Genomic DNA, 16,035 nt, shown 5'->3' with positions numbered 1-16,035 from the left:
GAAAGAACCATTATTAGGGTCTTAAATGTAGAGGAAGAGAAGAGAGGTAGAGTAAAGCAGATGGAGGTATTGAAGGGAAAATTAAATCTAAAAAATAAGATAAAGGGATATGGTAGCAAAGAATATTTAAAAAGAATCTAAGGTGAACATGAAAGAAATATTGTATTATAGAGCATCTGCTCACATACCAGGGAGAAAGGCCACACATACACTGAAGACTTCTGGCAAGAACACACCCACCCGCCCACGTATGCACGCCCATGCCTGCGCACACATGCACCAATAACTCAAGCCTTCTATTTCAACAACTGTATCCCTTAGGATATGTTAACATATCCAGTTTGAAGCCAAAACAAGGGAAACCACTCTACTTTCTTTTCCCTCATATTTCCGAACATAGAACCGGATACAACATGGGTTTTGATGGGTGCATACAAACACTATGCCCACAGCAAGCCCCTAAGGAAATAGGTCCCCTAACAGAAGTGGCGGTCAGGGTCTCTTTCTGCAACAGGAAATCCCTCCCTCTTATATTAGTTCATTCTATAATTCAATATTGATTTGGGGGGACCATCTCAATATTGATGGAGGAAATTTTCTTCCAAGTCAAAAATGTCCCATTATGTTCCCCCCCCCACCCACCCAATGAATTCAAATTACACTGAGTGAGAAGAGCTGCAGAAAGTGAGTCCAGTTTAAACAATGTTCCATTGTGTGCAAAACCTTTCCTCTTCATCCATAAAATTCATTCTTCACAGACAAGGTAGCTTAGTTCTTGTCGCTATTGCCAAATAATGGATACCGGGTTTAACAGTTTTTCGCTTGCTTTGGATTTAAAAGAGTTATTATGTTTTCTTTTTCCATAATCTCGTTTTCGCATTTTAGGGTACAAAGTATGTTGCATCCAAATAGAGTTTCTGAGTCACTATTTTAATGGAAGCCTGTGGTTTCAGATTTACCTGGTTCATGCTTCAGGAGACACAGCTACCTTCAGCATCTCAGAGTTTTCCGTCTGTTAGGATGTGCCTTACATCCGGAGCAATTATACTTCACCTATAAGATCCTTCAGGCAAAGACTTGATTATGTTTCTTTCTCCCTAGAACATAATATGCTGATAAGCACGTAACCGCTACTTTTGCAATTGGAACTGATTGCTTTTTTTTTCTACATTTATTTTCCAATGTCTAATATAACATGTGCCTGGATAATGTCCCACTCTTGCTGCCCTTCTGTTTTTTCTGTATGTTGTGGCACATTTTTCCCTCTGTGAATTCCGAAATCATTCCAGAGTTCAACCTGAAGTCGCCTTAAGCTGTTCCCAGCTTTTAAGACATATTTCATAGTTATTCTTTCTTATTTTCACAAAATTAGTTTGGCCTCAATCTATTCCATGACAATGAGCCAACTATTAAATATTTATCGAGCAGTTTCTAAATGGATAGCAGCACCCTAGATGACATATTTAAAATGGAAATTTTTTGTATTTTAAAATTATTGCACAGCCAGAGAGGTTCACATTGTATATTTTTCCTACAGCGGTTTTCTCATCCTGGCTATGGACACGCATTAGTTTCCTAGGTTGGCGGTGGTTCAAATACATTTTTTTTCTACTAAATAGTCACTTCTTGAGGCAATTTTTTTTTTTACAAAAAATAAGTAAATGCATTGAGCCTGTCCTGCAAACCTCATCACCTTACTTGTGAAGGAAAACTTATATGCATTCAGAATTTTCTTCTCCATGATCACAGATTAAATTCCCTTGAAAACACTTCATATATTAAAACCGAAAATGTTTTCTTTCTCTGAAGGGTCTTGTGCTGCTGTGAGGTCATGGCTCACGGTAATTTCCTTTGACTGTACATTTGCCTCCAGGCCACCTTCTCATTCACACACTGGAACCTTCCACCGGGGATTTAGGTCATCTTATTTATACAGGAATAGAGCCTCATTCTGGAAAGGCTGATATATTCTTAAGTTCTCCTGCAGGTAATATAATTTGCTGGAAGAGAAAAAAAATGGGGAGTAAATACAAATACACACAAATGTAAAGGGTTTGTGCTTTTTCCCGTGAGTCTGGTACTTAAGATGAGACATTAGCTACTACACAACTTGCCAGTGTCCCTGATACCGCTGCTGCCACTCTAACGTGACCTATTTCACGTTTGTAAAATTAAATCAGAGAACATCACCTAACATTTTTGGGTAGAAAGGTTATTTTCACTGATATTCAATGTGAAATAATGATAAAATGAGCCCTGTGACTGACAGTTCTCCAGCATGGAAAACCTTATCAGTACTTTGTATAGGCAGACAATAAGAAGATTAACAGAGGTGGAGTACTGAAATTAACAAATACTGGGGTCATGAGTAAACATTTTTCCAAGGAAGACATGCTAACAGACATATGAAAAGATACTCAACATCACTCATCACCACGGAAATACAAATCAAAACCACGATGAGATGATGAGATGCCACCTCACAACTGTCAGAATGGCTGAAGTCAACAACACAGGAAACAACAGATGTTGGCTAGGCTGTGGAGAAGGGGAGACCTTCTTGCACTGTTGGTGAGAATGAAAACCGGCACATCCACTCTGGAAAACAGTATGGAGGTTCCTCAAAGAGCTAAAAATAAAATTTGACCCAGTAATTACACTGCTAGGTATTTGTGCAAAGGTACAAAAATACTGACTCAAAGGGGCACATGCACCCCAATGTTTATAGAAGCATTATCAACAATAGCCAAATTATGGAAAGACCCCAAATGTCCATCCATTGATGAATGGATAAAGAAGATGTGGTTTATATATGCACAATGGAATATTACGCAGCCATCAAAAATAATGAAATCTTGCCACTTACAACAATGTAGATGGAACTAGAAAGTATTATGCCAAGCAAAATCCGTCAGTCAGAGAAAGGCAATTACCACATATGGAATTTAGGAAAACAGGTGCACATATGGGAAGGGGAAGAAACGAGGGAAGCAAACCATAAGAGACTCTTAATGATAGAGAAAAAAATGAGGGTTGACTGGTTTGGTGGGGAGGGAGTTGGTTGGGGGTTGGGATAACTGGGTGATGGGCATTAAGGAGGACACTCGTTGTGATGAGCACTGAGTGTTGTATGTAAGTGATGAACCACTAAATTCTACTCCTGAAACTAATATGATACTATATGTTAACTAACCAAAATTTAAACAAAAACCTGAAACATTAAAAAAAAAATACTGGGGTCATCGGCCCTGAGTCCCTGTGCTGTTTCCACTGCATGGTTATTACTGGACAGCACCCAAAGTCAAGCAATATACTTCCCCTGACGTAGAAAGCAAATTAGAAAGTATCCTGAAACGGGGCAGCGTTCCTTCAGTGTCTCAGCAATGTAAGGTCACCCAGATAGCATTCCTTAGTCTCTCGGAATAGTATTTGCTTTAACTTTACTTTCTCCAAACACACTTACTCTGCAAAGAGGAATAAAAATTTTTAACAGAATTACCATTCTCCTCTCACTTAGCATCTTGCTGTAAAGCGGTATCCAGTCCCTAAGGCTTGTATTTGAAGTGGCTCAAAACAGGTCCTTTATGATTGATGACTTCATGCCTATAGACTTTTGGAATAACCTACTTTATGCTAAAATTTATTCCTCTAAAACCTAAAACATTCTATCTTGGTGTCAGGAAAAGAATCTTTGATAGTGTCAGTATGGAATAAAGTCTCCTAGCTTGACATCTTGTTGAATAGAATAGGAAGAGGTCAAAGATACTTTGGGGACTTTGAGCCTCCATGCTGGAGAGGAAGGACACATTTAGAGGGACAATAATAAAAATGAATTTATATTTTTAGGCAGCATACTTAAAAGAGAATGTTGGATGAGCAGTGACAGCCAAAATTTGAAAAAAAATCCTCTGGCCCCTTTGCTAAGCTGCTTTCCTCACCTTTCCATTCTGTGCATCCCCAGGTTATGGGACACATGCATTTGGCAGGAGAAAACAACAGCAACATCTTGCTCCCCCAAATACCATTTCATTTCTTGTCATAGGTTTATATGGAAACTACTCTATAAATTTAACATATTTTGGACACCATCCATGTTCTAATTTCCATATTAGTCACACCTACATTGTTTTGTTTAATTTTTCAAAATAGCTCTATGAAGGAGGCATCATAACCCTATGAAGGAGGCAGTTGCAAAAACCAGGCCAGAGAGAGCTTGGGGAAACTCATTTGAAGTTATCAAACCATTCAGTGGTCGAACCAATGTTTGATTTCAAGTCTCTCCAGGAAATTCTGTGTTGTCTCCATTATCAGTTGTTGCTTTCTGCTCAACTAATTGGCACATCCACAGTTCACCATGTTAGTATTTCTACCTTAGTTTCCATTGATCTCAGTGTGCGTTGCATGCTTACTTACTGCCGTAGTCTCAAATACCATTGCTCAGTGGGTGTATACTGAGAAAACGGATGCCTGGCCTTAGCATCTGCACACTGCTTTCTAGTATTCCTTTCATGATCCTGTCTCTGATGCTGCAGGTTCATATATCCATCAAGTAGCAATCCGAATTCTTTTTTTTTTTTTATGTTTGTTTATTTCTGAGAGAGAGTAACTGGGCAGGGGAGGGGCAGAGACAGAGAGGGAGACAGAAGATCCAAAGTGGGTTCTGCGCTGACAGCAGAGAGCCTGATGCGGGGCTTGAACTCAAGAACTGTGAGATCATGACCTGAGCTGAAGTTGGACACTTAACTGACCGAGCCACCCGAGCACCCCTAGCAATCCTACTTCTAAAGAGCCATTTGAAAAACACTCAGAATCCTCTGCCACAGATGCAATCAGTCATAGAATAGGGCTTTACAAGTGATTGCTCTTGTGATAATATGATACCGTAAGAGGGAAAGACACTGAGTATAAGTCATTGCTCTGTTCCCCCTAGAGAGCAATCGGTATTTCAGAGTGGTGGGGGGTGACCTTGCGTAAGAGTATTATTGAAAATTTTGTACAGGGTCGGCCACCCCTTCTGATATACACACCATTACTCTCTCTAAACCTGATTTTTCCTGTCAGCAGGGATGTGGGTGTATATGTCAGGTGCTGGGCCAGATAGGGAGAAATGAGGTAGAATAGAGTCCCAAGAGGTCAAGTGAAAGACCCAGTTTACTGATTCAGCACAGACTTGGCCTCCCATAAGCCGAGAGGGAAGAAGAGTAGACATTCTCAGGTTCATATCTTTTTCTCCCTTTCCTTCCATTACTTCCTAGTATGTGGCCTTAATCTTGTCTCTTCCATACTGTTACAATTGCTTGAAAACTGTTCTCTCTGCCTTATGTGTCATCCCATCCAATTACTGAAACATGTTATAATGTTGCTCCTCTGTCTAAAATTCTTTATTAGCTTCCGCTTCTCATATGATACAATCCAAGTGCCTTAAGGGAGTAAACAAGGACTTATATGATCTGGCTTCTGCTTACCATTAGCATTGCCTCCAGCCACACACAAACGTGGTTGCCATACTGTAACTGTCTCATTTTGTTTTATTTTTCTCTATACATAAAGCTGCTTCATGGTCAGTGGATTTTCTCATGCTGGCTCTTACTTTTTCTGAGCTAGCTCTTCTGATAACTTCCTATTCATACTTCAAGGATCAGCCTTAGTGTCAAACACTTCTTGTTTGAAGTGTTCCTTGATCGCCTCAGTGACAATTGGACATGAACTTCTCCACCCTTCTCCCAGGATACTTAGACACATTTTTTGCACCTTTTTCATACTTTATTCACACGTATCTTTACATAGGCTTGATTCTACCCTTAGTCTTCCAGTTTTTCGAAAAGCAAGAACTGTGTTTTATTCATCCAATGTGGATGATTTTGTTTCCGAATAAGAAAAACCCCAAGTGAAACTAGCGTGGTGAGGAAATGTGTATAGAGTGGGGGAATGTATATTAGTACATACCTTTCAGAAATGTAAAGGGTAGGGGAAGGATCTAGCTTCTTGCAAAGAGGATTCACATTTCAGACAATTTTGTGCATTCTTATCTTTTCATCTCCTTTTCCATCTCCATCTTTATCTCTGTATCTCTTGGATCTTTTTGTCTTTGTTGGATTTACCCACAGTCAGACTCGCCTTGAGTTCATGTCACCTTTAAGACTTAAACAACAGAGGAAGAGAGAGGCTTTCTTCTTCCAGATGTTTCCAGGTAAATGGCATGGACAGATTTCGATTGACCAGGGCCAGGTTCTGTGTCTATTCCTATTGCTAAGGTTTGAGTATTGTATTATTATTATTTGTAATGTTTATTTATTTTGAGAGAGAGAGAGATCAGGGGAGGGGCAGAGAGACAGGGAGACACAGAATCCAAAGCAGGCTCCAGGCTCTGAGCTGTCAGCACAGAGCCTGACGCGGGGCTCAAACCCACGAACCATGAGATCATGACCTGAGCTGAAGTAGGATGCTTACCCGACTGAGCCACCCAGGCACCCTGAGTATTGCATTATTTAATTATTCCTCTGAACTACATGGATTGGGAAAGTGGCAGTTTTCCAAAGAAGGAGAAACTGAGCAAGAAAATAGAAAATCTACTGCAATTGACCTTTGAAGAACATAAGGTTGCAAACGTTTTACAGTACTGAACTGTCAATCTATTTTCTCTTACAATTTTTTAAATTTAATTTATTTTTTTTTAAATTTACGTGCAAGTTAATTAGCATATAGTGCAACAATGATTTCAAGAGTAGATTCCTTAATGCCCCTTACCTATTTAGCCTATCCCCCTTCCCACAACCCTTCCAGTAACCTTCTGTTTGTTCTCATCAAAATAAAAAGCTTCTCTTACAATTTTATTAGCAACATTTTCCTTTTTTCTGGCTTATTTGATTTTAGGAATACAGTATATAATACATATACAAAATGTGTATTAATCAACTACTTATATTATTGGTAAGGCTTCTGATCAATAGTAGGCTATTAATAGTTAAGTTTATAGGGGGTCAAAAGTTATATGCAGATTTTTAACTGCATGGGGTGTCACTACCCCTAACCCTTGCATTGTTCAAGGGCCAACTTTACATACAAGAAATCTGCAAGGTAAAGGATTTGTTAGATGAATGCATCATTGGATAAAGGCAAGTGTTAGTCTGACACAGAGAAGCATATGGATTAACAAAAGGCGGTCAGGGAATGAAGAAGAGGAGAGATGTTTCCTGGAATGATTAGACACAGTCTGTGAGTTATATGATTATTGTTAATATAAAGATATTATTATTTTTTACAGCTCAGTGGTTTTCAGTATATCACAAAGCTATACAACAATCACCATTAATTCCAGTATATTTTCATCATCCCAAAGGAAACCCCATAGCCAGAGTGTAGTGTATATATTTCATAATGATATCTTAAAATGCATGCTTGTCTACGTTGCACCACCAGAAAATGGGTAGTGTAAGCAATGAGAAATCATTAATCAAAACAAATGGGGGGAAATAGAATGATTTGGTTGTTTGTGCCTTACTTCTCACTGAAATGCAAGGAACATGGTTATGTGAATGACTAACTTTGGTAAAAATGAAGAAGTCCCATTTCCCTTCAAAGGCTGACTCAACTTCTTCAGGATTCATCTTCCTGTACTTGGATGTTCTTAGACCATATTTCTCTGTAAGGTTGATAGAATAGGAAAAGTCAAACCTCAAAATACATCTTAATCATATCATAATCAGCATATATTTTTATGCCAATCAATTAAAAAATTAGCATCTTGATATAATTTATTAGTGTTCTATAATGAATAGCTATAGTTTTAGACAGTGGAAAGTGTTACAGCAAATAGCATGTTCTCTTGCTGGGGTGCAAAGAAACACTGAGTCTTTCATAAGACCCAGAGTCTGTTTCTGTAGATGCAAAGGTCACCTCTAGTTGTTATTCTAGATTACTGCTCTCCTGATGATTCTTACCTTCCTTTTCATGAGAACAGGATCCAACAATTTAACTTCCATTTGGCTGCTACCACTAAATCTAAGCTCAAGGACACAACCACCAGTGGAGAAACAGAATTTTAGTTTGAAATACATAAAGAGAAGGAAAGGGAAATGAGAATTGCATTTCAGCATCGACAAAATAAATTCTGCTCAAACATAGAGTATGGGTTCCAACAGTAGATAATTTAGCCATAGTTCCTTATTTAATATCATCTACTCTGTTTTAAAAACTTGAAACACTAGAATAATTCAACAAGCACTGTTCAAGAGTTGGAGGAAAGTCAGTACATGAAAAAGCAGAATATTGTGTCATGTAAGAGAGAGAAGTTGTTTTAATGCTGCCAGTAAGTAGCTTTGTGATTTTTAGCAAACTACTTGATTTTTTTTTGGCTGTGTTTGTGAAGGGACACAGTCATATGGAAAGAAAATTAGAACTTTCCTGTGCTTCCCCAGAGGGCAGTCAAAATGTACCAGTTGGAAGTTATAGGGAGCCCATGGTGGACACTCAAGATATTGCTTTGAATTATGGGGAAACATAGAAAAGACCTACTTAATAATTAGAATTGTTTAACAAAATAAAACAAGAACTTCATAATCCTTATAAATGTTGCAGTAGAGTTTATATGACTGTCAAGCCTATTTAGAAGGAGAAATTATTGCTAGGAGATGTTACTAGAGAGAAGAGTTTGAATAAGCAATCTCAAAATCACTCTTTAACTTTAAGGTTATAGGGTGCCTGGGTGGCTCAGTAGTTTAAGCTTCTGACTCTTGATTTCAGCTCTGGTCATGATCTCATGGTTAGCGGGATAGAGCCCTCTGTTGGCCAATGCCAACAGTGTGGAGTCTGCTTGGTATTCTCTCTCTCCCTCTCTCTCTGCCCCTTACTCACCTCAGAATAAATAAATAAACTGAATTTTTTTTCCAAAAAAGGTTACCACATATAATAATTATATCAAGAGAATGCCCATGAATCCATAAATATGCTTTTCAGATGAAGGGGGTCTTATTTTCATCAATGAGTCAGATGTTATTTAGTGCCTACAGAACGATCATTTTTCTTCACAATTTCTTTGTAAAGAGGGCACTAATATTCTTTTGACCCTGGATAGCCAAATGCTTCATCTTGATTTCTCAAAGGTGATCATATGAATTCCAGCCACCTGACAGTAATTGGCCTGCTAATGGACAAGGGATACCATTATGTCCAGTAAGATATGAAGAAAACTTATCTAGGAAGATTCATTGCTGTTAAGAATGGATCATGAGAGGGGCACCTGGGTGGCTCCGTTGGTTAAGTGTCTGACTTTGGCTTAGGTCATGATCTCATGGTTTGTGAATTCAAGCCCCACATTGGACTCTCTTCTGTCAGCACAGAGCATGCTTCGGGTCCTCTGTCCCACCCTGTCTCTCTGCCCCTCCCCTGCTCACACACGCTCTTTCTCTTTCTCTTTCTCTTTCTCTTTCTCTTTCTCTTCTTTCTCTTTCCCTTTCTCTTAAAAATAACATAAAATGAAAAAAAAAAAAGAATGGATCTTGAGAAAAGGATATACATTCCTTAATTTAGGCTTTTGTAAATGAGTGAGGAATTGATGCCTGGAGTCTGTTGCAGCCTATCTCATTATTTCCGTAATATGGGTGTTGTGATAGTTAAGTTTATGTGTCATTTTGACTAGGCCATGGGTGCCTAAATATTTGGTCAAAAATTATTTGGGCTGATTTCGTGAGAATGTTTTTGGACGCACTTAATATTTGAGTCAGTAGACTGAGTGAAACATTGCCCTCCCTAATGTACGTGGGCCTCTTCAATCAACTGAAGACCCGAATAGGACAAAAGACGAACGGTGAGTAGGAGAGAATTCTGCCTGCTGGTCTTTGGTCTGGGACGTTGGCTTATTCTGGCTCTGTAGCAGCTTCTGGTTTTTGAACTTAGCTGGAACATCAGCTCTGCGGATTTTGGACTTGTCTGCTTTCATGATCATGTGAGCCAAATAAATCTCTTTCTCTCTATGTACACAACCTATAGGTTCTTTTTCTGTGTAAATCCCTGACTAATAATATAGGTTCACATATCATACAAGGATGATGAACAAAATGTAGAGAATGCCTGGTTTTTTGATGACTTCATCGGCAAATTGATTAACCAACCCTGGTACCAGATTACTTGCATATTTCTTGTTATGTCATAGAGACAGTGTAGGAGAGATTTGGCTCATTTGAAACTGGATCTTCTGTTACTTGTTACTTTAGCCAAAAACATACCCTGACTATTAAGTCATGGAAACTTTATACTGAGTGTTCTCTATGGTTCCTTCTTGCTCTAAAATTTTACGATTTATCTGGTTTGTTCACCTCACAGTGTCATGAAAATAAAATGAAACATTTTTATGGGAAAATTCACTGAAATGTATAAAGTATGATGCAGTTGTCGACAACTATTAGCATTTCTTTTACGACGACTAAAATATGTCCCTTGGCTCCTGAGTTGACAAATCTTCATGGATTTTTAAAGAAAACATCAAATATCTGTAGTAACAAAATAATGCAGGCACAAATGAAGAACAAGGTGGGTTGAAATTCAGCAAAACTATATTAGAAAAACCTATTCTTTGACATTAGTGAGGTAGAATCTTCAACTAGAAGGGAGAGAAAATTCCATGAAGGGAAAAATCCCATGAAGATTATCTTGTCACTAAAGACCTAGGTCATGTCAGTGGGAAAAGGGCTACAGTAGGGAGAGTGGAGAAATGTAACAATAAATGCACCATAAATTCTGTCATTGATGAAAACAACAACAACAACAACCAAGCCAAAAAAACCCTGTACCGCTGAACCTTTCCTCTAAGCTTGTTCTCTCTCAATGGTGCTGATTTTTTTTTTCACAAGTTGAAGTGAACTCTAAAATGATCCTTAGCTATTCATGCACCATAAAATAAAACCATCTCTGATGTTATTAGGTGCTAGGTTAGCCAATAGCTCTTCATTCTGCCATCTTCTTGTATCTTTATTTCTGCTGCATTAAGCACATTTCCCCCTACACTTTCTGCTCTGAAGCTTCCGTTTAAGTATCCATAAGCTTCCTCTGCTTACTTCCAGTTGCTCTCCACTGGCTCATGGTTGTTCCCAGATACAAACAGAAAGAGCCCATGTAATTCAGTTTTTATCTTGCTCAGTTATGAATATTGACAGAACTGCAGTCACACTTAAACTATCCCACTGACAAAATCTGGACAATGAAACGGCAGGGTATTTATTCCCTCACTCTGAGTTGATTGGGCGTGGTCTTTCAACATTCGTGATTTTCAAAGAAATGCAATGTCAACATCAAATACTTTTCAAAGATATTTTGTGAAGCTTCACCGATTAAAAATGTGCTTCGGAGTTGAACGCTTTGTGTGAGAATATGTAGAGTTAATTATGCAGAAAGGGCACACCAGTCACAGTTGAATAAAACCTATAATGTACTCTATTAAAAATGCAGGAACAGCTAACATTCATAGAGACCTTATTCCATGTGTATCGCTCACTGGGTACCAACGTGTACCAGTTAGCATTGAGTCAATGGACAGAAATCACACCGACACTTTCAGCACAGATAAATTCATACAAAGAACTGCAAAGTAGAAATTTAAAAAAAACGAACAAGCAATAATGGAAGCCTTAGCATGAAGGTAGGAACTGTAAGAAGAAGCTATCATTCCTAGGGCTGAGAGAACAAAGGGACAGGGGTTGACATGATGAAAACATCGAAGTTTGAAGGTGGAACACTGGACTTGAAACTTTGACCTCTGAGGAGGGTTTTTTTTTTCCTCTGCAGGTAGCACCTGTGAGGGGAACACGAAGAATTTGGGTCTGTAGGGGTTAGAAAAATTCCAATCTGAAATCAATCGTTGCTAGTGAAATAAATTGTCATTAATCAATTGCAGATAATTTGCGAGGCTGATTCTGACAGGTACAACCAACAGAAAAAGAACAGGAAAGACCCAGGAAGGAGTTGTGCTTCTCTGTCTCTGGTGCCCTCTCCCAGCTAAAAGCCTAACAGGAAGCCACGGGGATAGCTTGTCACCACAACACAAAGGGTGAAGGGTGGGTTTGAAGCTGAGAGACCATGTCTTAGTAAATGACACAGGGAATTAAAGATTAATCGGATATTTACTTTGTCCTCAAAGAGTTCTCATTTTAGTAGGAGATGAGGTAATCTAATCTAAAAATAGGTAATCTAATATTGTACAAAGAATATAAAAAATCTACATAGAAGAGATCCATAGGTGTTCATTTTGAATAACAAACATGAAAATGTATGTAACTTTGTTAATACTTTATATTGGTATATTTCTTCTTCATGGGAAAATATATAACTACATAATAATTATAGGGGTTAAATCTAGACCAACCCTTAAGAAATAATTTGACCCTGTTCCAAATCTTCATTTAGATAAGGGATTTTTGATATGATTTACCTCAGATACAGTGATGAGCTTGCTTAGGGTCACTTAGACAGTAGAGTGGGGAAAGCGAGCTAGAACTCCACTCTGCCTCACAGCACAGAGTGCCTCTGAAGTCAGACAGAAAATAACAACTTTACTTCAATTTTTAATTTAAAAATCACTGCTACCACCAAATATTTCTAACACAGTGCGATATTACATACAAATAAAGGTGTTGTAAGCTGGACAGCTAGTGCTGTTTATTTTTAAATCTTTTTGTCTCTTTGACAGGATCATTCTAGAAGTGCCAATCTGATGATGCTTATATCCGACCTGCTATCCTTTTTTGGTTTAAGTCTGTCTGTATCTGAAAGAAATGCGTAGCTAGAACACATCAACAAATGTATAATGATCTTGTTTAAAAGTATGCCCTAGAATATTTTATCATAAGGGTGCCTGGGTGGCTCAGCTGGTTAAACATCTGACTTCGGCTCAGGTCATGATCTCACCGTTCATCGGTTCAAGCCCCTCATCAGGTTCCGTGCTGACTGCTTAGAGCCTAGAGTCTGCTTCAGATTCTGTGTCTCCCTCTGTCTCTGCCCCTCCCCTGCTTGAACTCTGTCTCTCAAAAATAAATAATAAACATTAAAAAAATTAAAAAGAGAATATTTTATCATAAAGCATCAATTGCTAATGTATATGTGTCTATGTGTGTGTATATTTGCATGTATACAGGTATCTATATACATATATGTATACAGATACAGTGAAGAGCCAATATTCTATGTCTTTTTCTTTTCCTATCACAGTTCCGTAAATATTATATCATTCATATTTGAGAGACTGGATATTGGTAGCACCAGACATCTAGCTAGAACTCACTAGCTCTTGCAAAATATGTCAATTGCCCAAAGCTTGTAAATATCATGTAAAGATATTGCTTCAGTTATTCAAGTTTTTCTTCTAGTTAGCTGTTTAGTTCACTTATATATGCCTATTTATTTAATTTTAATGATAATATAGACGTTGGATATTCCTTGAAATTCAGATGAATGAATCTATTTATTAATGGAATAAAGTTGAATTCTTACTTTTCTGTTACTGGATTACTTCTTTTCTGGGTGTTCAGCATGTATTTAGAATTAGCATTAGGGGTGCCTGGGTGGCTCAGTCGGTTAAGCGTCCGACTTCGGCTCAGGTCATGATCTCACAGTTTGTGAGTTTGAGCCCCACATCGGGCTCTGTGCTGACAGCTTAGAGCCTGGAGCCTGCTTCGGATTCTGTGTCTCCCTCTCTCTCTGCTCCTCCCCCGCTCATGCTCTGTCTCACTCTCTCTCCTTCAAAAATAAAATAAAAACATTAAAAAAATTTAGAATTAGAATTCAAAATTCCCATAAAAATAATAAAATGAAGCACAGTACAATTTTGGAGTTGACCAGATGCCTTTTTGCAAGGAGACGGATTGAGACTCTTAATAACTTTATTCTAATGTCCTCGCCTTCAGTTCTGTCTATGGAAGCTAGGAAGTGGAGACATGTCAGAAGGCTGTCTAGCATCTCTAGTTTCTGGTGGTAACTCTGGGGCCTAGGCAGAGACAGCATGCATCTGGTATGAGATACGGAGGTACTCTCAAAAAGGGCCACACGTATTTCTTAGCTGAGAAAAGAGAAATAGTGAGGACTACGTCTGGGAACATATTCTCCAGGAAAGTTTTAGTGATTCCAAAAGAATAGGAAAAGGGGAACCATATAGAACTTAACCATGTACCAAGCACTATTTTAAGAATTTTATGTTTATAACTCATTTAATCTTCATTCCTGTGACGTTGGTATTACTGACGTCACCTTTATTTTACACATAAAGGAACTGAGACGCAGAGGTTAAAACACACAGCTGGCGATAGGAGAGACAGGATTCAAACCCCAGAGGCTTGGTTCCAGTATTTGTGTACTTGACCACATACACTACTGTTTTCTAAATACTAGAAAAATATATAAGCATTTCCTACTTTTCAGGTTCTGTGCCAATTCGTCTAATATGTTAACTTATTTGTTTCCTGACATTTAAAGTAATATAATTAGACACTATAAGTAATATTCTCATCTCCATTTCACAGGTGGGGAAATAGAAGAACAAGGAAACCAAGTGAGATTCCCAAGATTCCAGGACTAGTAAAGCTGGAACATCAGGACAGATCCCTATGTCCAGAAATGTTGAGTCCGAATTTCTGGTGGCAAAACTTAGGGTTGGCATTTTCTCCAGCATTCTGAGCAGTTTTTGTAGATACTAAAGTTTGAAAGTCACTGCTCAAAGGCCAAGATGCCTCTAATTTAGAATTGGTATGAATCTTTTTATTTTACACTAGAATAGCACCATTTACATACACAGACTACTTTTAATCAACAGTTAATTAACTCAAGATACTTTTAATGAGCTCCTGCCATGTCTCAAGCACTAGGCTAAATTCTTAACCTAGGAAATTGAGTAAGAAATTGCCCTTGCTCTCAAGGTCATAAGAAAATAGTAGGAGAGCAAGATAGAAAAAAATATGTACTTATAATGTGATATGGAAAGCATTATAATGGAGATTCAATTAAAATGCTGTATCATTAGAGAGAAGGGAATAGAGAGAAGGGAGTGTCCAGGAAAATTCACAATGAAAATCACATATAAACTGAATCTTTAAGAATTCATAGGAGATGAAAGAAAACAAAAGGCTTTCCAGGGAGAGTGCAAATCAGGTGTCAAAGTATAGAAATATGAAAGAATGCAGTGTGTTTAAGTTGCTGTGGCATATTGAACAAGGATAGGTGCATAGGTGTGCGAATGAGAGCACAGAAGATGTAACTGATGTCGGGATGGAGGACTGAAGGCATTTTTCCTGAGGCCATTGTTGTATTTGGTGCCAGCAAACTTTTGCTGCAGAGAATGAAACACACGACTCAAATTGACCTATTGATGGTAAAGGTGTTTATTATTTCCTAAATCTGAAAATTCTATATTGAGTGTTGACTGGTTCATGGCCCAACAGTGTCACTGACGTCCCAGTTTCTGTGTCTTCACTGTCCCATCTGGTGTTTGTTTCATCCCAAGTCTGGTTTTTCTTCTCATGATTGTACCTAATCATGATCAGTGTTACAATCTCCTACATAGTGAAGTGAGTATTTCTATCTTGACGGGCCAGGAAATCATCCTAAGATTCATACTTGTTAGGTTGGCTATTAGGTACAGTATTAGCTCTCTGTTACCCTGTAACAAATAAACTCAAAACTTAGCGTCTTAAGACAATAAATATTAATCATCTTGCATAGGTTGTATGAGTTAGGAATACATGAGTGGCATAGCTCAGAGGTTCTGGCTTGAGATCTTTCACGAAGTTGCAATCAAGATGTCAGTTGGAGCTATGAACATCTGAAGACCTACCTAGCTGGGTGAGAGGCTCAGATTCCAAGATGGCTCATTTACATGGAGAGCAAGTTGATGTGAGCTGTTAGCAGGAGGGTTCATCTTTCCAATGGTCTAATTGAATGTCTCGAGTGAATGAGAGCAAGGAAGAAGCCCCAATGTCTTTTATTACCTGGCCTATAAAGTCACACTCTCATTTCTACAATACACTATTGGTTATACAGATTATCTCTATTCAGTGA

Source organism: Panthera onca, chromosome B2, assembly GCF_046562875.1.
Source record: "Panthera onca isolate mPanOnc1 chromosome B2, mPanOnc1 haplotype 2, whole genome shotgun sequence".
Lineage (NCBI taxonomy): Eukaryota > Metazoa > Chordata > Mammalia > Carnivora > Felidae > Panthera > Panthera onca.
This window is presented reverse-complemented; position numbering follows the sequence as displayed.